The following is a 23177-nucleotide window of genomic DNA, read 5'->3' on the forward strand; positions in this document are numbered from 1 at the left end:
TTCTAATCCCGGCTCTGCCACTTGTCTGCTGTGTGACTATGGGCAAGTCATTTCACTTCTCAGTACCTCAGTTACCTCATCTGTAAAATGGGGCTTAAGACTGTGAGCCCCACATGGGACAACCTGACTACCTTGTATCTACCACAGTGCTCAGAACGGTGCTTGGCACATAGTAAGTGCTTAACAAATACCATCATTATTATTATTTTTTAAACTGTAATAAATGATATAATGGAAGGAAGGCCAGTGGGGGCAGGGGACCTGGTACAATTTTTCTCCCTTTATCCAACCTGAACAAATCCTAGAAAGTCAGGTTCTCCCCCATCTCCCTTACCTCAATTCTGACACTGCCTTGGAGGTGTCATTCCCCTGGGATTGAGCCCATTCGCTCCAGAAATATTCCAAATCATTCAAAAACCCACAATGAGAGAACTCTACTATAAGGCTATAAGAAAAATTATTCATACCCAACCTAATCATTTACATGTACCATGGTTTTTAGTAATCTGATATTGGAATAATACTTTTGTGTGTTTCTCGAAAGAGAAATGCATCAGTTTTAGTCATGTACTTTGTAATTTCAATGTGTTATCTTGTATAAATAAAGGACCATGTGTTTGGCTTCACTCACCCTTCCCAATGGTCAAAAAAATGAATTGATTTCTACAAAGTCACACCAATAAAGCTAAGAGTGTATTGCATTTGGAAAATCTTATTGATTTTTGTCAAAACTTTCTGAAGCAAGTAAATCCTATAATTCAGAAAGAAAATCCATTCATTTCCATGAAACTGAATTTTCTTTAAGGGTCCTAGAAACTGACTAGGTCTAAGTGCAGACTGATATTCATTCATTCATTCATCCATTCATTCAATCGTATTTATTGAGTGCTTACTGTGTTCAAAGCACTGAACTAAGTGCTTGAGAGAGTACAATGTAACAACAACCAGACCCATCCCTGCCCACAATGAGCACATATTCTAAAGGGGGAGGCAGACATTAATATAAATACATAAATAGATAAGAAATGAATAAATTGCAGATATGTACCTATGTGTCATGGGGACAGGAGGGAAGATGAATGAAGGAACAGGTAAGAGCAGCACAGAAGAGAGTGGGAGAGGAGGAGGGGAAGACTTAGTCAGGGAAGGTTTCTTGTGCCTTCAATAAGGCTTTGATATGGGGCACAGCAATTAGCTACCTGCTATTAGGAAGGAGGGCATTCTAGTCACTAAATATCTCATAGAAATCAATCTATGGTATTTATTGAGTACTTACTCTGTGCACAACACTGTACTGAGCACTTGGGAGAATGCAAGACAACAGAAGTGGTAGACATGTTCCCTGCTCAAAAGCAGCTTAAGTCTAGAGCAGGAGATAGGCATTAATATAAAAAATTAATTACAGATGTTTACATAAGTGCTCTGAGGCTGAGAATGGAGTGAATATCAAGTACTTGAAGGGTACAAATCCAAGAGCCGGGGCAACACAGAAGAGAGTGGGAGTAGGGAAATTGAAGGCTTATTTGGGGAAGCCAGGGACCAGGGAGAAGGTCAAAACAGCAGTGAAGCCAGGTTGGATTGTATTTACTGAGTGCTTATTATTTGCAGACCACTGTACTAAGCCCTTGGGAGAGTACAATAAAACAGAGTTGGTAGAAAGGTTCCCCAGTCACAATGCGCTTACAGTCTAGAGGGGAATGCGGATGTTAATATACATAAATAAATAAATTAATAACAGGTATGTGCATGAGCGCTGTGGGGCTGGAGGAGGGGTGAATAAACAGTGCAAATGCAAGTGGAAAGGTAATCCAGAAGGAAGTGGAGAAGAAGAATTGAGGATTTAGTCAGGGAAAGCCTCCTGAAGGAGATGTGCTTTAAATAAAGCTTTAAAGCTGGAGAGAATACAGATTTGGTTATGAAGAGGAAGGTCAATCCAGGCCGGAAGCAGGATGTGGACAAGGGGTTGGCATTGAGATAGAGGAGACTAAGGTGCTTGGAATAGGTTGTCATTAGAGGAGTGAAGTACGTGGGTTGCTTGGTAGTAGTAAATCAGGAAAGTGAAGCAGTGGGGAGCAAAGTAACCGAGTACTTTAAAGCCTATGGTACGGAGTTTCTGTTTGATGCAGAGGTGGATGAGCAGCATGGCTCAGTGGCACAAGCCCGGGCTGGGGAGTCAGAGGTCATGGGTTCAAATCCTGCCTCTGCCACTTGTCAGCTGTGTGACTTTGGGCCAGTCACTTCACTTCTCTCAGTTACCTCAACCGTAAAATAGGGATGAAGATTCTGAGCCCCACATGGGACAAGCTGATCACCTTGTATCCTCCCAGTGCTTAGAACAGTGCTTTGCACATAGTAAGCGCTTAACAAATGCCATCATTATTGAGAAGCAGCGTGGTTCAGTGGAACGAGCACTGGCTGGGGAGTCAGATTTTATGGGTTCAAACTCCGGCTCCGCAGCTTGTCAGTTGTGTGACTTGGGGCAAGTCACTTGACTTCTCTGGGCCACAGTACCCTCATCTGTAAAATGGGGATGAAGACTGTGAGCCCCACATGGGACAACCTGATCACCTTGTATCCTTCCCAGTGCTTAGAACAGTGCTTTGCACATAGTAAGCGCTTAACAAATACCAACATTAATATTATTATTATTATGAGCAACCACTGGAAGTTCTTGAGGAGTGGGAAAACATGGACTGAACTGTCTTGTAGGAAAATGATAAGGGCAGCAGAGTGAAGTAGAGATTGAAGTGGGGAGAGAGAGGAGGGAAGGAGATCCGCAAGGAGGCTGTCACAGTAATCAAGGCGGGTTAGGGTAAGTACTTGGATTAACGTGGTAGCAGAATGGATGGAGAGGAAAGGGCCGATTTTAGCGATGGAGTGGAGGTTGAACCGACAGGATTTGGTGACAGATTGAATAGGTGGCTTAGAGAGATGAGTCAAGGATAAAGTCATGGTTACAGACTTTTGAGAGGCAGGGTGGTAGTGCTGTAATAGAGTAATAATAATGATGGCATTTGTTAAGCGCTTACTATGTGCAAAGCACTCCTCTAAGTGCTGAGGGGGTTACAAGGTGATCAGGTTGTCCCACGTGGGGCTCACAGTCTTCATCCCCATTTTACAGATGAGGTAACTGCCACACAGAGAAGTTAAGTGACTTGCCCAAAGTCACACAGCTGGCAAGCGGCAGAGCAGGGATTAGAACCCATGACCTCTGACTCCCAAGCCCAGGCTCTTTCCACTGAGCCACGCTGCTTCTAGAGAGAGTAATAGAGCTTAGTACAGTGCTCTGCACATAGTAAGCGCTCAATAAATACTATTGAATAATAGAGGACAGGAAATGGAGGCAGTGGATGTTGACGACTTGCTCAAACAATCACAAACAATGTGGTCCTAGGAAGCATGCAGACCACCAGAATCCAAGCAATGCTCATGACATCACACCACCGCCGGGTGGAGCATGTGGAGAGAAATTTGCCCAAATATTGGTTTTGTAGTAAATTGAAAAGGGATAATGATAGTGGAAATGCTCTAAAGAAGCAACGAAACCAAATGATGGGGTATGTAAGTTGACAACCAGGAGGCAGATGGAAGACACAGGTCAGCTTGGTGACTAGCAATCAGAAGTGGAGTGACTGCCTTGGAACCAAGGCTTTGTGAAGAAAACAGTCCCAAAACAGTGCCAGGTTCTGTGAATACAAAATGCAACAGTACAGCAGGGCACAACCTGTAATGTGCACAGATGCAGAAAGTTACTGTCAGGCTCATGTCGGTCTTCTCAGTTCTAACATTTATAGATAAAATCTCATCTGCTTACAGAATCAACTTTGAATTTGAAATATAGTTATATATTTGGCACTTTATGACACATTCTGTTCCTAGACTCTTTATTAGTTGGTAAACATCCTGAGGGGAAGGACTTGTGCCTTTTACCTCAATTACAGGTTCCCAAACTCACAGAGGAGTATTCGGCACACATAAATTCTTTCGTTGATGATGTTGAAACCAAGTTTCTGCATCTTTTTCATATTATACCAAATAAACAGTGGAAGGAAAATTTCAACATAAAAAGAACAGAAAATTGGCGAACAATTCTATTTTTCTCATTCTTTTTTTTAAACACATTTTTTAACAGATTTAGTCTTTGCTGCCCGAAGGACCCTTTTTTGTAGCTTCCCTGCATATAGATTATCTCTGAGGTAGTTTTATTGGTGCGAGGGTAACAGAGAAGACCATGTATTCCTCCTAGGTACAAATCAGTGATTACTATTCTCAAGACCCCATTGGATGCTTGGGGGCCGGGGTTGAAGGGAGGTGCAATGGCCACGAGAGTGGCAGAATGAGAGCTAGCTGAAGAAAGTTGGCCTTGGGGGACTTAGATGGTTGAAGGAGCAGGAAAAGTGAAATAGCCTGGCTTTGGGAAGTGGGTTAGCCCACATTTCCCTGCCAACCTTTCTATGAGCTCCCTAGATCCAGTTCTTTCCCAGATTCTTGTATTACAACTAGGAGGAGGGGAAGGATGAATGCTGACTGATCAGGAACACCTGCTGCATGAGCAGGGCTTTCTGACTGTGAGCCCATTGTTGGGAAGGGATTGTCTCTATTGCCTAATTGTACATTCCAAGGACTTTGTACAGTGCTCTGCACTCAGTAAGCGCTCAATAAATATGATTGAATGATTATCAACCCACATCTGTGCTCAGTGAATACCGTAGGTCAATCATTTAGTCAATCAATCTTATTTATTGGGTGCTTACTGTGTACAGAGTATTGTACTAAATGTTTGGGAGAGTACAGTATAATAGAGTTGGTAGACATGTTCCCTGCCTACAAAGTACACGGCTTCAGAACAATCAAATCAAATAGTCACTGCCAACTAGTCCATCGATGAATAGTATTTACTGAGGGCCTACTGTATGAAGAGCACTATACTTATTACTTGGATAAGTAAGAAGACTCCCAACCCACAAAGAGTTTACAAGCAAACAAGAGATATAGACACAACATAGGCAGGACAAGGTAGTGGAAAGAGCCTGAGCCTGTCAGGAGACCTGCATTCTAGTTCTGGCTCTGCCACTTGCCTACTGGAAGATCTTGGGCTTATCCTGAGTTAGTTGGGCCTCAGTTTTCTTAACTGTAAAATGGGATAACATATATTTTGAGCCCTATTTGAGACTGGGACTGTGTCTGAACTCATAATCATATATCTATCAAGGCACTTAACAATAGTAAATGCCTTACAAATGCTATAGTAACACAAGGAAGAAGTGCTTAAATAGTAGACAGTATAAATTGATATTCATTCAATAGTATTTATTGAGCGCTTACTATGTGCAGAACACTGTACTAAGCGCTTGGAATGTACAAATCGGAAACAGATACAGTCCCTGCCCTTTGACGGGCTTACAGTCTAATCCGGGGAGACAGACAAGAACAATAGCATTAAACTGTTCTAAGCGCTTGGGAGAGTACACAATAACCAGGCACATTCCCTGCCCACAACAAGTTTACAATCTAAGATCATTTCCCCAACCTATTCAACCTCCCTTCTGTGTGGACAATATGTACAAAAGTGCTACAGAACATTGTGAATACCTAAGTGCTGAAGTGGTTCAAAAGTGCCGTAGTCATAGTTGAGTGGGTGTGACCTGAGGGGGAAAAAAACTTTAATTAGAGAAAGTTTCCCAGTGGAGGTGGGATTTCAGAAAGGTTTTATAGATGGAAATCCAGTTCCAGTTCAAATCTATTGGATTTGAGGTTGGCAGAAAGTGAAGGGGAGTAGGAGACAACAAGCAGAAGGGAAAGTATGAGCAGCCTGCTTGAGAGGGATGAATCCAGAGGAAAACAGTGAAAAAATAAGTTTGAGAGTTACAGAGTGTGAACTGGAGTGCATTAATAATAATAATAATAATGGCATTTGTTAAGCACCTGCTATGTCCCAAGCACTGTTCTAAGCTCTGGCATAGACACAAGGTAATTAGGTTGCCCCAAATGGGGCTCACAATCTTAATCCCCACATTACAGATGAGGTAACTGAGGCATGGAGAAGTCAAGTGACTTGCCCAAAATAACATAGCTGATCAGTGGCAGAGCCAGGATGAGAGCCCCCGACCTCTGATTCCCAAGCCAGTGCTCTTTCCAAAGATAGTGTGGTTAGAGAAAAGGGAGAGAGTACAAGTATCTGAAGAATCCTGACCTGTTGTGTTTTTTAAAAAAAAATGAATCAGTGGCATTTATTGAACAGGTACTGTGCAAAGAATGCTATACAGCACTTGGGAGAGGCCAATAAAAGTAAAAACAAAGTCCCTGTCTTCAAGGAACTTACAATCAATTGAATGGGAAAAAAGGCAGATACATATTATTTTCAAATAATAAGAGCAGGAAAAAGTCCGAAGTTGCAGCTGTAGTAGGGAAAGATAAATAGATGAACAAATAAATAGGTGAAAAAATACATAAATAATTATATATAATTAAATATTCATTAATGCTAAGGACTACTGTATAAATAGCAGTGCTGCTGGTATTGTAAAGAAAGATTTCCACTAGTTCAGGTAAGGGATAGATTTCAAGTAAAGGATAAGGTTTAGTACTTAGCATTGTTAGCTTTTAACAGTTGGGCAGTTCTGACACTGACATCTTGATCCCTTAATGTTCAATTCAAAGCAAGGTCACGAACCTATTAATGAACCCCAGCATTAAAGTATTAATACTTCAGCCAGAGATCCTGTTACAAGTCTGGGTGTCATTTGCTTCAGTCATTACTCCAGAAGAAATTATCAATCATTATGGAATACTAGTTAATGTTGCTTTCTGCACGGTCATTTACACTCTTAAAGCTTTTTACACTCTCCCTAGACTGAAATCGGCATGGAAGTTATAATCAAAAAGCACTGTTTATGTTTAACTAGTAATAGTAACTCTATCCTTGGAAACAACAGGATATCATTTAAAAAATAAATTCCATTCTGCTTCTGAATCTGACCCAATCATCTCTGAGGACATTGGATCAACTACAGATGGTGTCTGTGGACAGACACATAATACCCACGGCATTCCAGTCCTCATAAATGCTCCCCTTGGTCTTTGTGCCTTTCTCTTTGCCCAAATATTTGTCTCCATTCAATTATATTCCTCTTTACTGGGATCATCACTCTGAATGGCAGGGAATAGAGCTGTAGCAAGGATGATAAAGAAATGTTACTGATAAAGAACACCTCAAAATTCACTATTTTGCAAGAAGTCTATAGTTTTATTTCCGAGAAAGATAAAGATGACTCTAAAAATCAAACATTTGCATGAAGCAACTTTCTTAAATGGCCTTGACCAAAAACAGAACCAATAAGATTTTTTTTGTTCTTGAATTTCTACTCTTAAGAGGGATGAAAAAGGGAGAAAAAGAGGTAAATTTCTTTTTGAATTCCCCTAAGCAATTTTTCTTATATTTCAGAGAGTTACCATATTTTATTAACTCTAAGATTGAAAACTGATAAAAGGAAGGATTTATTATCTTATCTCATTACTAGTGGGCCTCATTTGTTTTTGTGTTTTAAAAAAATGAACTTTTAAGAAATAATTTTTTATAACTTTTAATGTAGCTTTATCAAATAGTCTCACCAACTTTTGAAGGATTATAAAGAATAAGAATCGGAGTGAGAAAAAAGTACACTCTTTAAAAAAAATCATCTTCACATACTGAAATCAACGAGCTCCAACAAACAGAAGTACAGCAACATATCTCAGAAAAATGTGTAGATCCCTTCCCCACCCCTGAAATCAGCTCCATTTTGCCAAGTATTTTTGATTTAAATACTAGCAAAATTTCCAATCTTTACCTAGATTAAACAGGCAGTGTAGTCTTCACTCTGTCTCACTCATTTTCCTTTCTCTACCCATTTTCCCCTAAGGTGATTTTTGTCATTCTTTTCAGGCCTTCTACTTTCATGTCACTCCCTCTGTCTGTCTCTTTTCCTGTACTGGGCATTTCTATTCACTTATGTGGGAAGAAGAACATGATTGATGTTCTCATATTTATAAGTATACATTTATGTGTGCCTGCATACTACATAAATGGTTGATGAAGGTATAAAGGGAGATGTAAATGTATATCTATGGATTTGTATTTATGAGGTCAGTGAATCTATATGACTGTGGGAAGAGAATGTGCATGGAGCAATGTATGATGAATTTGGTTTCCTGCCTTTAATAATAATTATTATCATTATTATTGTCAATCACTTGTATTTACTGAGCACTTACTGTGTGCATATCAAGGTACTAAGCACTTGAGAGAGTATAATATCAAAGAGTTGGTAGACACCCCCACCCCTCAGAGCTTTTTTCCACAATAGTCCCCTGCCTCCAGGAGGGCAGGCTGTGGGAAGAGGTTGAAGGCTATGGTAAAAGCAAAGGTATATCTGCCAAGCCCCAGCCTGACCAGTCAATCACAACTTTAGGGGCCATCTCCAAGTTAATCTGAGCATTCAGAGATGTCGAGTTAAACAGCAACATTTTCAATTCTCAGGCAGCTAGGAATCAAACACTCTGATTCCTTGTCATGCCTTCCCATCTTCCTGTTCCCTTTCATAATTCAGGTCTTCATTTTTTTTTTTAGAATCAGTCCTTGATTTACATCTATTAAATAATTTGTCCATGCTAAATATTAAAAACCCTCTCAGGATCACACCTGGAATGTTTCCAACTACCAGTCTCTACTATGGGAGGGAGAATCAAGCAGAGGTATATATATTCCATTCCTTGCTTGGGCAGGGGCTAGCAAGTGGAAGGCAATCTGCTACAAGTCAAAACTCACCTGTGCTGGGCAGCAGCAGCATGGGAGAGAGTCGAGGATGGAGACTCAATTTCACTGTGTGGAAGGGGGCAATGGTAAACTACTTCCATATTTTTACCTAGAAAACTCTGTGGATCTACTACCAGAATAACTGCAGATGGAGGTGGGGCATTCTGGGAGACATGTCTCTATGGAGGATCTATGGGTTGGAAACAACTCAATAGCATAAGACAATAAGAAATATTAAAAGGTAACTATGCAATTGAAATTTTTAGTTTTTCTAATTGGTAACAGAGTGCAGATGGACAGCCAGACTTGCTTAGGGCCACAAAGCCCCAGGACTCAAACACTAATTATTTGGAATTTCCTGCAACCCCCTTGTCTCTTCTCCTCTATGGAATTGCCAGAGAGTAGGAGAGGGAGAACTAAAGCAGAGATGCTGCAACTCTTTCATAATAATAATTGTGGTATTTGTTAAGTGCTTACTGTGTGCCAGGCACTGTACTAAGTACTGGGGTGGATACAAGAAAATCAGTTTGGACACAGTCCCTGGCCCATGTGGGGCTCGCAGTCTCAATCCCCATTTTACAGATGAGGTAACTGAGGCACAGAGAAATAAAGTGATTTGCATAAATTTCCCACAGCACACAAGTGGTGGAGCTGGGATTAGAACCCATGACCTTCTGATTTTCACCCACAAATATAACAAAGGTGGTATTTGTTAAGCGCTTACTATGTGCAAAGCACTGTTCTAAGTGCTGGGGGGATACAAGGTGATCAGGTTGTCCCACGTGGGGCTCACAGTTTTAATCCCCATTTTACAGATGAGGTAACTGAGGCACAGAGAAGTGAAGTGACTTGCCCAAAGTCACACAGCTGACAAGCAGGGGAGCTGGGATTCAAACTCATGATCTCTGACTCCCAAGACGGGGCTCTTTCCACTGAGCCACACTGCAAATATATGCTACCCTATACTCTCCCACCGTGCTCTCTGCCCTCACCCCATACAACTTGAAAGGAGATGAAAATGAGGAGATTAAAGCAGACGAGGCAAATAAAGTGGACTTTTTTTCTTCATGTCTGCATTAAAATAAGGATTTTCTTTAAAGTTGAGTGTTCTGATAAGGTCCTTCTTTCCTTCAATTGATTAATCAATTGTATTTATTGAGGCTAGCTTGTTTAATGCAAATGCCATCCACAGTGCACTGCTAGACTCCATCATTTTAGATTATCCATTTGCTTCGACTTCTTCCTCCGATCCATTTCATCATGACAGTAGTTGTTTGGGTAACCAACTAGTTTTTATCCATTCTTCTCACACTCATCACACTCATCACCCAGTAAAGTTCTGTTCCTGTGAGCATTGTCTCAGTGTTTGGATGGGAACTGCCCCTCACTGATGACCATTGTGTCTTAGTGGATATAGCATGGGCCTGGGAGTCAGAAGAACCTGAGTTCAAACCCTGTCTTTACCACTTGTCTTAACTTCTCTTAACTTGCCTGACTACTTGTTTTGTTTACCTCACTACTTGTTTTGTTTTGTTGTCTGACTCTCCCTTTTAGACTGTGAGCCCGTTGTTTGAGCAAGGATTGTCTCTATCTGTTGCTGAATTATACATTCTAAGTGCTCTGCACACAGTAAACACTCAATAAATACAATTGAATGAATGAATGAACTTCTCTGGGACTCACTTACCTCATCTGTAAAATGGGGAGTAAGAATGTGAGATCCATGCGGGACTGGGATTGTGTCTGACCTGATTAGCTTGTATCTACCCCAATGCTTAGAACAATGCTTGGCACATAGTAAGTGCTTAACAAGTACCATAATTATTATTATTATCTTATCATCTGCTATGTGGAGTATGGCTTATGGGTAGCACTGAAGAAACCATTCCAGGAGCGGGCTGTGCCTTAGGTTTATAGATTTCCAAACTGCCTCATCAAGAATCTAAATCAGGGTTCAAGCTTTTGTGGCCTGGAAGAAACAGAAGTCCATTTCATAGTTATAGCTCCTATTCCCTGAAATGAAAATGGTCAGTCCTTTCCCAGTAGTCTCAAGGTGGGTATTTTGTTCAGATTGCAAGTGGCCACATCATTATAGAAGCACTGTGTCCTCCTGGTAAGACATGGATCTGGAAATCAGAGGATCTGAGTTCTAATACCAGCTCTGCCACTTGTCAACAGTGTGATCTTGGGCTAGTAACTTCATTTTGCTGTGCTGCAGTTTCATCATCTTTAAAATGGGCATTTAATTGCCTATTCTGCCTCCCACTTAATTTGTGATCCCCATGTGAAGCAGAGACTGACTGATCCGCTTACATTTAACTGCTCCAGCATTTACCATGAGGCTTGGTGCATAGTAAGTTCTACAAATGCTTATTATTATTATCATCATTTCTGCTGACAGGAAGGCCTCCACAGGATCCTTGCTCATATAGGGATCTGCCTAGTGGACACAGAAGCAGTGTAGAGTTGTTGCACACCTAGTCAGGCTTTTCACTTTAAATCACTGGCTTATTAGTACTTAATTAAGAACGAATACAGAAGATGTTTAACACATTCCTAACAAATTTCAACACCTGTCCTAACCTCATCATCACAGCTTTGGGGAAAAAAAAAAAGTTTTATTTCTGCGTCAGCCAATTCTCTCTTGCTATTTCTAACAATCACCAAGGAGCCACAATTTAATGGCATCATAAGTGGCATCTGTAATCAGTTACACTTTATTAACAGCCTCGGATGGATCCATGATTAAAAGAAATAATTCCTACTTTCCATTTATTAAACAACAGGGAATCTTCCAAGAAGTTGTGATTTCACTACAGATATATATTTCTGTTTATCCTTATATACTCACGATGTTGTTTTCTTTATTGTTACATATTAGTCTCCTTTGAAATGCACTTTGTTATGGTTCTCAAAAGAAATTGGATTATTTTAAGAACCAATAGGTTCTCCTAGAATAGCAGGAATCTACAGTTAAATAAACATTTTTGAACTGGAAGTTGAGGATTCATAATCCCCTGAATAATCAATATGGAAGAAATTGAGAAAATTCTGTTTGTGTTGATTTTGAACCCAATACCATTTTTGTTATGATGGTTATTGAAGATTTTTTTCTACATGAAAAGAAAAGCCTCACCAATTGCAATACTCCAAAAAAATGCTGTAAAGAAGCTCCATTACTTTTTTTATGAAGCAGCTTTTCATGGGAAATGATAAGGAAAGGAAAATGGGCTTTAGTAGCACCAACATAATTGCAAATAACAATCTTGCTCTTGCAGTAACAATCTTGCTTTCAATGATGGTTTCATTACATTTCAAATTTCTCTAACATTTGCTTAGACACTGGACAAACCTAAGCATGCAGTTGTTTCATGTTAATGTAGGCTCAGTTGCTATCAACTAGTAAGATCATACTGCTTCAAAGAAATGTTGAAGTTATTAATACATTATTCAGTGAGACTATTCCTGGATTTAGAGCAAGACTAGATATTCCAAAAACTAAGAAGACGCATGGAGAATTTGAATCCAAATTCTGTAGCTCGCAAATCAACTGAACATTAGTAATACTACTACTACTAATAATAAATATAATTATTAAGTGCTTACTATATGCCAGGTACTGTACGAAGCACTGGGATAACAAGATAATCAGTTACCATGCAGGGTTCCCCCTCTCAGGATCACTCCTGGAGAGTTTCCAGTACTCTACCAGTTTTGGCTAAGGGAGGGAGAGTCAAGTGGCGGCCTACCCATTCCATTCCTAGCTTGGGCAGTGACTAGAGAGTGGAAGGCAATCTGTGGCATGTCAAAACTCATGGTGCTGGGCAGCAGCGGCATGGGAGAGAGTTGAGGGTGGTGACTTGTTTTTACCACATGGAAAAAGGCATTGGTAAACCATTTCTGTATCCAAGAAAACTCTATGGATACACTATCAGAACAATTGCAGATGGAGGTGGAGTGTTCTCAAAGAGTTGTGTCCATGGAGTCGCTAAGGGTCAGGGACGATTCAACAACATAAGACAAGAAGTGGGGCTCACAGTCTAAATAAGGAGAAAAAGTATTGGATTCCTATTTTTGCAGATGTAAAGTGATTTTCCCGAGGTCCCACAGCAGGTAAGCTGTAAGGCAGAGCCAGGATTACAACCCAGGTCCTCTGACTCCCAGGCCTGTGCTCTTCCCAGAAGGCCAAGCTTCTTCCCATGAGGGAGGATGCTAGTTATTCTCAGTCGCCTCAAGGTACTGACTCCCAGCACCCAGAGAGTTCATTGGAATCCTTCACTAGATTCAGTGATTGAGGACAGTGGCTATTTTCCTGGAGAAAAGAATTTAGGATTCTCTGGAATGCTAGCAAAAATAAAGAATTGTGGTAAAGTCATAAAATTTTGATTTGACTTCACATATGCCATTTAACAATTAGCAAGTTACAGAGAAAAAAATAATATGTAATATTAGCAACTATTCCAGAAGAACATCATTTTTAAAAAATCCGAACTTTGATTTCAGTGAGTCGTGCTTGAATCCAACTACTTTATCTGGGGTTAGTTCTGCTACTCCTTGTCCTTTCTTTCATCTGGTCAAGTCAGCTGAGAGAACAATAGCATCATGACAGATGAGATATACTGTCATTCATTCATTCAATTGCATGTATTAAGCACTTACTATGCACAGAGGACTGTACTTAGTGCTTGGAAAGTGCAATACAGCGAATAAAGAGAGACAGTCCCTGCCCACAGTGGGCTCACAGTCTAGAGGCAGGGAGACAGCCATTTATACAAGTAAACAGGTATCAATATATATAAATAGAATAATAATATATAAATATGTATATACCTATAATTCTATTTATATATATAATTTATATATATATATATATAAGTGTTGTGGGGCAGGGTAGGGCGAAAGAGCAAAGAGAGCGAATCAGGGTGACGCTGAAGGGAGTGGGAGCTGAGGAAAAGTGGGGCTTATTCTGAGAAGCAGAATGAACTATAGTTATCTTTCTTCTAATACATAAATGTTTGGGAGATGAAAAAATGTGCTCTCCAAGTAATTTATCTTCCATGTTATATAAGGGCATCATGAGGACATACACAAAAAGTTTATCTGTGGAAGATTAACAAATACGATTGACTGACAGACCGACTGACTGACTAGAGTTACAGAACAAATTATTGAGGGGACCCTTAATCCTCTCCACTATTACAAAGCCAACTGCATTCCCCTCCCAGGTCCCTGAAATCATGAGCTCCACCTTCAGGCTCTAGAATTGGTGGAAGGTGCTAAGGTCCAGGGAGGCTGAATGTTTAAAAATAAAACCACTAGACATAAGGGCATCTGTTGAGATGCCAGTGCCAGAAGGGACACACCAGTTAAAAAACAGGCTGTCTATGACAAAACTCTACAAATGACCAGACTCCCTAGCTCCAAAAAATTCCAGGGGTCTACTCTAACTCTTCCCCACTCACAGTGCACTCTATTCCACCCATTGTGTTTTCTGGGAGCACAATTAATTATGTCCATGTGAATGGCCAGAAACATGAATTATTATAAAGCATATCGGAGAAATGGGATGATTTTGCTACTGCAGTAATATGCATATTTAGAACCTGAGCCCCAAAGGGATTCTGTTCTGGCAAACTTCTTCAGATTGAGAGAAACATATTCCAGGCAGAAGGAAACAGTTCTCTCAAGTTGCTGATCAAGTTAAAATGATACCATACTGGTTCTCCATTCCACAGAAAACAACAGAAACATGAATGGGAATTTATCATGGGAGGTTTAAGCAAAGCCAACTTTCTCCATTGCTGGAGGGGGGCTCTGGAAGATTTGTCCTTCGGCTTTATAAATGTGCCTGACTCACTACATTCATTTCAGGGTAGTCTTCTTAGAGATGACCAGCAGAAAGAGCTGTAGGAAAAACGGAACTCTAAGGGATAAGTAACTGGTTTTCTTAATGTCCTACACACATATACACACACATATACACACATATTCACACACATATAGGTATCTCTATATTTATATATCACAAAAAAGTCTGGTTTTCCCTTGAGTTGAGATTAATAAATAGAAAGTGAATGACAGTTTACCCCAAATCAAGGCAGTCAGTTAATCGTATTTATTGAACCCTTATAAGGAAATAAGTGGACCCCATTCTCCTTCCTTAAGGAAGAAAGCCCTAAAAGAGCTGACCTAAGAAACTTGGGGTTGGGGTCTGTGGAGTTGGAAATGCTGATCTTCTGGCATAAAGCAGCAGCAACACCCTATCCCTAGTGTGTCTTTGTCTCAGAGAATCACTTCCTTCTCCTTTCTAACTTTAGTTTTCCTGCTATGATTCCTAATAATGATAATAATGAAAATAAAAAATAGTTAAATGCTTCATAGCAATTGCCAAGCACTGAACTAAGTACTGAGGTAAATACATGATAATCAGGTTGGATACAGTCCCTGTCTCACAATGGGCTCAAAGTCTAAGTAGAAGGGAGTGTAGATTTAATCCTCATTTTATAGATGAGGAAACTGAGGCTCAGAGAAGTTAAGTGACTTGCCCATGGTCATATAGCAGACAAGTGGCATAACCAGGATTAAAACCCAGGTCCTCTGACTCCCAGGACCATGTGCATTCCTCTAGGACCTATTTTAGCTTCTAGAATTTTTTCTTTCTTCTTCAGTTTTTGTTACCCTATCCCCACCCTGCAGCACTGTTATACATATAATAATAATAATAATTATGGTATTTGTTAAGCACTTACTATGTGAAGAGCACTGTTCTAAGTCCTGGGGTAGATACAGGGTAATCAGATTGTCCCACGTGGGGCTCACATTTTTAATACCCCTTTTTACAGATGAGGTAACTGAAGCATAGAGAAGTTAAATGACTGACAAGCAACTAAGCCAGGATTTGAACCCATGATCTCTGACTCCCCAGCCCGTGCTCTTTCCAATGAGCCACGCTGCTTCTCTAAGTTACAGTCACTCCAATCCCATGATTGTATCTATCACAGCTAACAGAGCACAGCAGTCCCCATTTTCAAAGCCCTTCTGAGAGTACATTTCCTCCAGGAGGTCATCCCTCATTTATTTGTAATCTCTCCCAGTCTGCAAGCTTTCCAACAGCCATTTAAGCATCTAAGTACTCAAAAATGTCTGCAGTACTTACATGCATAAGTCATATGCCCTACTACTTCCTATCAGTGATTTATTTTATTGTCTGTCGATCCTGATAGACTGTAAGTTCCTTGAAGGCCAGGGTTATATCTACTAATTCTTTTGCACTCCCCCAAGCACTTAATGGAGTACCCAGCAGAAGTTAGGTGATCAACAAATACAATGGATTGAATCACCTATTGAAGTGAGAAGATTTGTCAACAGGAGGTGTCAGGGAACACAAGGGTGGTCATCTTAAGGGCAACTTCTCCTTTTCTGAAAGTGTAGGGGGAAAGAAAAAACAAGTAGGAGAAAAGGAGGAAAGATTTGAGGATTTCACTTTAAACTGTTTGGAATGGAGTCAAGGGGGTCAAAACAACTAGTTGTAGGGAAGAAGCAAACAGGGTTTTGCCCTCCCTAGGTAACAGTTGGGTGCAGTGCAGAAGTGAGTTTTTGTCATCCAAGTGGTTCTAAAGAGAAATCCTTGGAAACAATTTTTCCCTTCACAAAAACTCCATAGACACCTCTTCTCTGCATCTGCTTCTCCTTCCCCAACAACCTTTGCTACTACTTGAGCACAAAAGAAAGCAGGTCACCACTCCCCAGGTGGCTAATTGTCAGGGATGAAGGCATAACAGAATCCTCAGAGGTAAGTCTAGCAATTCTACGAAGAAAATACAGAAAGAAAAGGATCTTTGGTTCTTTGCTTTATATGGCATTGTGGTTCTGTGAATTTAGATCTTAAACAGGGTCATCTACCTCTTCACAATTTTTCCTGCTAAATTAAAAATATTCAGTAGGCTAGGAGGGAGGGAACAGACATAGAGAGAAAATAATGAAGGCGACTTAGGTCCTTGAGAAGATGTTCACCCTCATCTGTTCACCTCTTGGTCATTTATCTCCTGAAGACTCTATCTAGTGAATATCAGGAGCGTCTTTATTGGAACAAGACATTATATGAGCAGTCCCCTAGTGACAATAGGCCTTCTCAAGATATGTAGTAATAGATATTTCTCAAATGACTCAACAGCCTTGGAGGACTGACTGTGTGATGACATGATACTCTAATTGAATTCCATTCTCCTAATGAAAAAGGTGCCACACATTTTCCAAGAGAAAGTGCAAACCTATGAAGTGGCAAGACCACTTGCTGTTATATTATCACTTATTCTGAGGAAATATCATGGCTGGCCTCCCACATCTGCAGCTTAACAAAGTGACAGAGAAATTAGGGAAGTGCCTGCCAAAGGATGCGAGCTTCTGGCTCAGAGAAAGCTTTCTAGTATGGAAAAAAAGGATGGCAAGTGGAATGCAGCATGAAAAGCAGCTTGGTCTAGTGGCTAGAATGCAGACCTGGGAGTCAGAGGGACCTGGATTCTAATCCTGGATCCATCACTTGTCTGCTATGTGATATTGAGCAAGTCATTTCACTTTTCCGTGCCTGTTACCTCATCTGTATTAACTATAAGCCCGTTATTGGGCAGTGATTGTCTCTATCTGTTGCCAAATTGTACATTCCAAGTGCTTAGTACAGTGCTCTGCACATAGTAAGCGCTCAATAAATACTATTGAATGAATGAATGAATCTATAAAATGGAGATTAATAGTGTGCTCCCCATGTGGGACATGAACTATGTGCCTGGCACATAGCGCTTAACAAATGTCATAAAAAAATGCAGCAAGCATGCATGTCTTGTGATTGTTTGCCTACTGTTCACCAAACACCAACATTCTAAAAAGAGACCTTAGGCCTCTAATAATCCCCCTAGAAGGAAAGCTGACAGCAGTGTGCTGCTTTTGTTTCTAAAGACAAAACAAATTGCATCTAACACTAACTTTCCCCAAGTGCTTCTATAAAGAAATCTGCTCCACCGCTTACCCCTAGCCCTTCCAAAGCCCATCAAGCCCATCTGCACGGAGTAAGTGCTCAATAAATATGATTGAATGAAGTTGAAGAGCATCTCTATTCAGGTACCCCTGATAAATGGGTGCATTATTGCTAAACCTGCAAGAAGCTTGATATGGCCACAGGATAATCATCGAAATAATAATGGTGGTATTTAAGTACTTAGGTTGTGCCAAGCACCGTACTAAGCACTTGGGTAGCATATGCATATAAGACGCAACTCCTGTTCCACATGGGTTGCAGAGTCTAAGAGGAAGAAAGAACAGGTATTTGATCTCCATTTTACAGTTGAGGAAAAGGAGGCCTAGAGAAGTTAAGTGACTTCTCTAGATGGTAAATTCCCTGTGGGCAGCGAACATGTCTACCAATTCTATTAGGTTGTACTCTCCCAACAGCTTAGTACAGTTCTTTGCACACAGTAAGCGTGTAATCAATATGATTGATTGACTTGCCCAAGGTATCTCAGCAGGCAAATTGGAGGAGCCAGGATCAGAACCCAGATTCTGACACTCGGGCCCATCTCCATCCACTAAGCAACACTGCTGCTCCATTGTGCAAGGCGACATGCTTTATTCTTTGGGGATGAACCCCCGACAACACACCTAGTTGGCATATATTTCAGTCTGAAATTGAAATTTACATTCATTTAAATGTTCTTCAATTGTTCTAAGTTGCCAACTGATATCCCTACAATGTCGCTATTTGAACTTCAGACAGAAAAGGATACATAGAAAGCTTCCAGGTTATGTCAATAAAATGTCAGTTACCAGGTCCCTCATTGTCCAGAAAAGTGTCAGAGTCCCAGGGATCAGTGTCCAGTTTGAGAACGCATCTGGAACCATTAATGCTCCAGAAATTTTAAATGTCATGTGAGACTCCTCACTGCCTTTCAGCTCTAACCTTCAATCTGCTAAATCCTACCACTTCCTCCATCTCAATGTCTCACAGATCCTTCCCCTCTCCTGCCGAACCGCTATTATTCTGTCCCAAGCTGTTATATTTCCTGCTAAACTATTTTCTTCACTGATCTCTTCCTCCTGTCATTCTCCTTCTCCAACTTATACTACCTGCTGCTGCACGGATCATCTTCTTCAAACATCAGTTTGAACACATCTCTCCCATCTTCAAAAACCACCATTGGCTTCCAAGTTCCCTTACTAACAAGCAAAAACTCCTCACAGTTGACTTCAAGGCTCTCCACCACTCTCTCTGATCTTAGAGAGCTTGCTCTCTTTACCTGCTAGTCCACAGCTAACTCTTCCCATTCCTACCAAAGCTATCCTTTAAATTGTACCTCAATCTCAATTCCACACCTCCAGTCTTCATTCCAGCTGGTCCCTGGTTCCCTGCCCTGGAACTATTTACTTGAATTGATGTCTGTCTCCCCACCTCTAGAAGGGAGGAATTATCTCTCTTTATTGCTACATTGTATTTTTCCAAGTGCTCTGCATACAGTAAGTGCTCAATAAATATGACTGAATGAATGAACTCTCCACCCCTACCCTAAACCCCCATCCCCAAATCTGACAGACCAAAGTTCTCCCCACGTTCAAATCCCTCCTAAAAACCTATCTCCTCTAATAGGCTTTCCCTAATTACTCCCAACACACCAAGTTACATAATAGCTATTTCTAGAATATATTTTCAGAATACACATACATGCTTATTCAATTCTACATTCAAGTATTTGCTCTGACTATTCTTTTTTGCAATTACTTTTATGTGTCTCCCTCATTAGCATGCAAGCTGATTTTGGTCAGGGAGTGTGTCTCTGCTTCTTTCAGTCCACTGCATTGAATAGGAGGAGACAAAACAAAGACATTGTCCCTTTGAAGCAATCTAATAAAAATACTAGTTCTTGAATTCATGGTGAGTATTTCTACCAACTCTGGAACACTGTACTCTCCCAAGTGCTTAATAGATTGTCCTACATACAGTAAGCGTGCAATAAATATGACTGATATGTGAGGTTTGTTCACCTTAACATCCCACCCACTTCGTGCAAGCAAATAAATTTTCTTTACAAAATATTCATTTATTATGGCATTCAGAACATTGCATAATGCTGGGTTATTTATTTGGCACTTACTATGTGTCCAGCATCATGCTAAGTGCTGAGGGTGATACAGAGTAATCAGATCAGATACAATCTCACTCCAGCATGGAGCTCTCAGTCTAAAAGGTAGGGGGATCAGGGAACTTATCCTTATTAACAGATGAGGAAACTGAGGCACAGAGGGATTAAACGATTGCCCAAGGCCTACGCAAGAATCCTGAAGACACAAAAGATTCTAGTAGTCCCCTAATTTTTTGTGTTAAAAACATTTCTTTTTCACATCGGCCATGCAACAAATGGGGCATTTTTAATAGCGTTTTTACAGATCAATTTGATGTCATTTGTTAATGCCCAAAAATTCGGCTCTTTTCTGTGTGTTCTCAGACACATCCCTGAGGAAGCAGCATGGACTAGTGGATAGAGCACGGGCCTGGAAGTCAGAAGGACCTAGGTGCTAGTACCAGCTCCACATGAGTCTGCTGTGTGACCCTGGGCAAGTCACTTTAGTTCTCTGTGCTTCAGTTCCCTCATCTGTAAAATGGGAATTAAGACTGTGAGCCCAATGTGGGACAGGGACTGAGTCTAACCCAATTACCCTGTTTATACCCCAGCGCTTAGTACAGTGCCTGGAATATAGTATGTGCTTAACAAATACTATAATAATAATTGACTTGGGTGTTTTCCTGATCTACATTTCATTTTGAAAAAGCTAACTCTTCCTTATCTGCCCAGAACTTCTAATTCTCCTTATCTGATACTAAGCTGAGAACAGTAGTGGTTTTGGTTTCCATACCTGGGACAATTTCTCTTCCCAGTGATTTAGTTATTCCTCACTGGTGGGGCAACAACCGGCGGGAGCTTCTTAGCAATAGTTGTAATCAGAGCAACTTTTCCTGCAATTCTGATTTTTTCTGCTATAGTATCACATGAATGCACCTCAGTTTTCTCAGAGTTCCCCATAGAGGCAGCAGGGGAAGCTAAATGGGCACCTAAGGCAAACAGAACCACTGAAATGTAAATCTGACATCAATCTGAGTAGGCCATGAGATGCAATGAGTGGAATAGCCTCAGCAACAGCCCATGTGTCCGTACAAGACACTGCTTGCAGTTTACTTAGCACCATCCATATCTACATCAAAACTAAATATGTCTAGCAAGGATACACATTAAGTAATGCATGTTCCCACCTCATCTTGTTGGCTGACTGACTGGCTAGGGGTCATAATTTATTCATTCATTCAATAGTATTTATTGAGCGCTATGTGCAGAGCACTGTACTAAGCACTTGGAATGTACAATTTAGCAGGTGATTATTGATGTTGAGGGTAACATAAATTAAGGAACAGCTCTTGATGAAGCAGCATGGCCTAGTGGAAAGAGCCTGGGCCCAGGAGTCAGAGAACCTGGATTCTAATCCTGGCTCTGCCACATGTCTGCTGGTGACTTTGGGCAAGTCATAAACTCCTCTGTGCCTCAGTTACCCCATCGGTAAATTGGGGATTAAATCCTACTTCCTCCTACTTAGACTATGAGCCCCATGTGGAACAGGGCTCTGTCCAACCTGAATAACTTTTATCTACCCCAGCACTTAGAACAGTGCTTGGCACATAGTAAGTGCTTAACAAGTACCATTAGTGGTAAGCTCATGGAAAGGGACTGTGTCTGTTATATTGTACTTTCTCAAGTGTTTAGTATAGTGTAAGTACAAATGCCATTGATTGATTGATTCCATAAGTCCAGTGATGGCTGTAATTCTGACTTTTGGAGCTTTTGAAAGGGGAAAAGAGTCGAGAACAGAACTACAGAATAGGGAAAAGGTGGGCAGTGACAAAAAGAATTGAGAGGATGAGAGGAAAGAAAAGTAGAGACCACTGAAAGGAAAAATAGCAGTAGGGTGAAGTGAGGAGGCAGAAGGACAAGATAGAAAAGATGGAGAATTAAGTCTGGGGGGAGAGGAGGTTGAAAAGTGTGAAGACCCAAAATATTTGATCCAGTTGTACAAATGAGTGAACACAATAAAGTACTAATAAATATGGTTTGCCTCATTATCGCATGTGGTCATGTGCTGGTATTGCTCTTCTTGAAAAATCACAGAAAGTTTTGAAGGTTTCTTAGTTTCCAAAGTAGTTACAGGTCCACTAAAGTCATTTTACAGAGAACTTTTGTAAGCTCCTTCCCCAAGCTGATGCTTCAGAGAACCACATTCAATTCTCATCTCTACATCTCAATCACCTCTGTTCACTGTGTACTGTAAAAACTCATTCCAGATCCCTCAGATGGCAAGGGCCACTCACTAGATTGTTTACTTCAACGGTTCTTTCTGACAACAGCTTTGAAACACCAATTTCCACAATCTGTTTCCTTATTTGTTTCTAAAAAGGTGATTATATACATGAATGGCAAAGCCTTATTTCTATGGAAAGAACAAGTTCCTTGTTGAATTAGAATTCAAACTCCATGAGGGCATGGCAGTTTTGGAAAAGGGACCTCTCTTGTTTTCAGTGCTTCTTCAAAAACTGAGGTGTTGCTGTTATTTGGTCTTGAATATAGCCCTCCCCTTTTACCATGTAAACAATTAATTTGGTGTGGATTTTGACTTTTCTTCACTGCTGTAGTGAGGGTCAGATGTGTGTGCTTTTAATCCATGAGCCAGAGCATTTCACAAACACTTTTCTCCCAGTACCAACTTTAGAGGGAGAGGAGTCTTACATTTAAGGATTTTTATTCCTCCTTTCTCTGATACTACTGAGAGCATTGAGCTCAGTTATGGTGAACTTGAGAAAGGAGTACTTTTGCTACCCCGTGGCTGAGAGACAGAGAAAGCAATCGGGATGGAAGCTGAGCAAGAGAGATCATAACCAAAGCAATCCTGCGAAAAACTGGAAAAAGTGATTTAGTTTACCTGACACATAATTCCTTGAGCTAAGAGTCAGTGATTTACCATATGCTTTATTCTGAGTGTGATGGTGAAAAGGAGACAGGGGTTTTAGGTAAGATAAGGGCTGGAAGGGGATGGGCTTCAAAGGGTAAATAGAGGAGGAAGCCACCATCTTGGATCTTTTCAGTCTTGACCGGAAACTCTCAGGCCTCCTTGAAATCCTGAGATGAGGAAGTTTGGGAGTTCAGCTCCATTATCGGTGTTCAGCTCCCCATCGCTCTCCTGCAGGGGACAACTATTCTGTCTTACACTGCATTTGGCAAGAAAATACAAAGACTACACCCACTGGAATATCTTATTCCCAATATTAAACTCTTTCGCACAAATAGAACTACAAGGG

At 40.6% G+C, this 23177-nt stretch overlaps 1 protein-coding gene and 1 non-coding gene across 3 annotated transcripts in view; one reads left to right on the forward strand and one right to left on the reverse strand.

The window, feature by feature from the left end:
- PRKG1 (protein kinase cGMP-dependent 1) overlaps positions 1-23177 on the reverse strand; it is a 1170280-nt gene that overhangs the window by 942263 nt on the left and 204840 nt on the right. The gene's annotated exons all lie outside the window — the stretch shown is intronic.
- LOC114810960 lies at positions 12463-12600 on the forward strand. Its single transcript, XR_003758649.1, has one exon. It is a non-coding gene; the product is annotated as a small nucleolar RNA SNORA7 (small nucleolar RNA).

This window comes from Ornithorhynchus anatinus, chromosome 3 (genome assembly GCF_004115215.2).
Source record: "Ornithorhynchus anatinus isolate Pmale09 chromosome 3, mOrnAna1.pri.v4, whole genome shotgun sequence".
NCBI lineage: Eukaryota > Metazoa > Chordata > Mammalia > Monotremata > Ornithorhynchidae > Ornithorhynchus > Ornithorhynchus anatinus.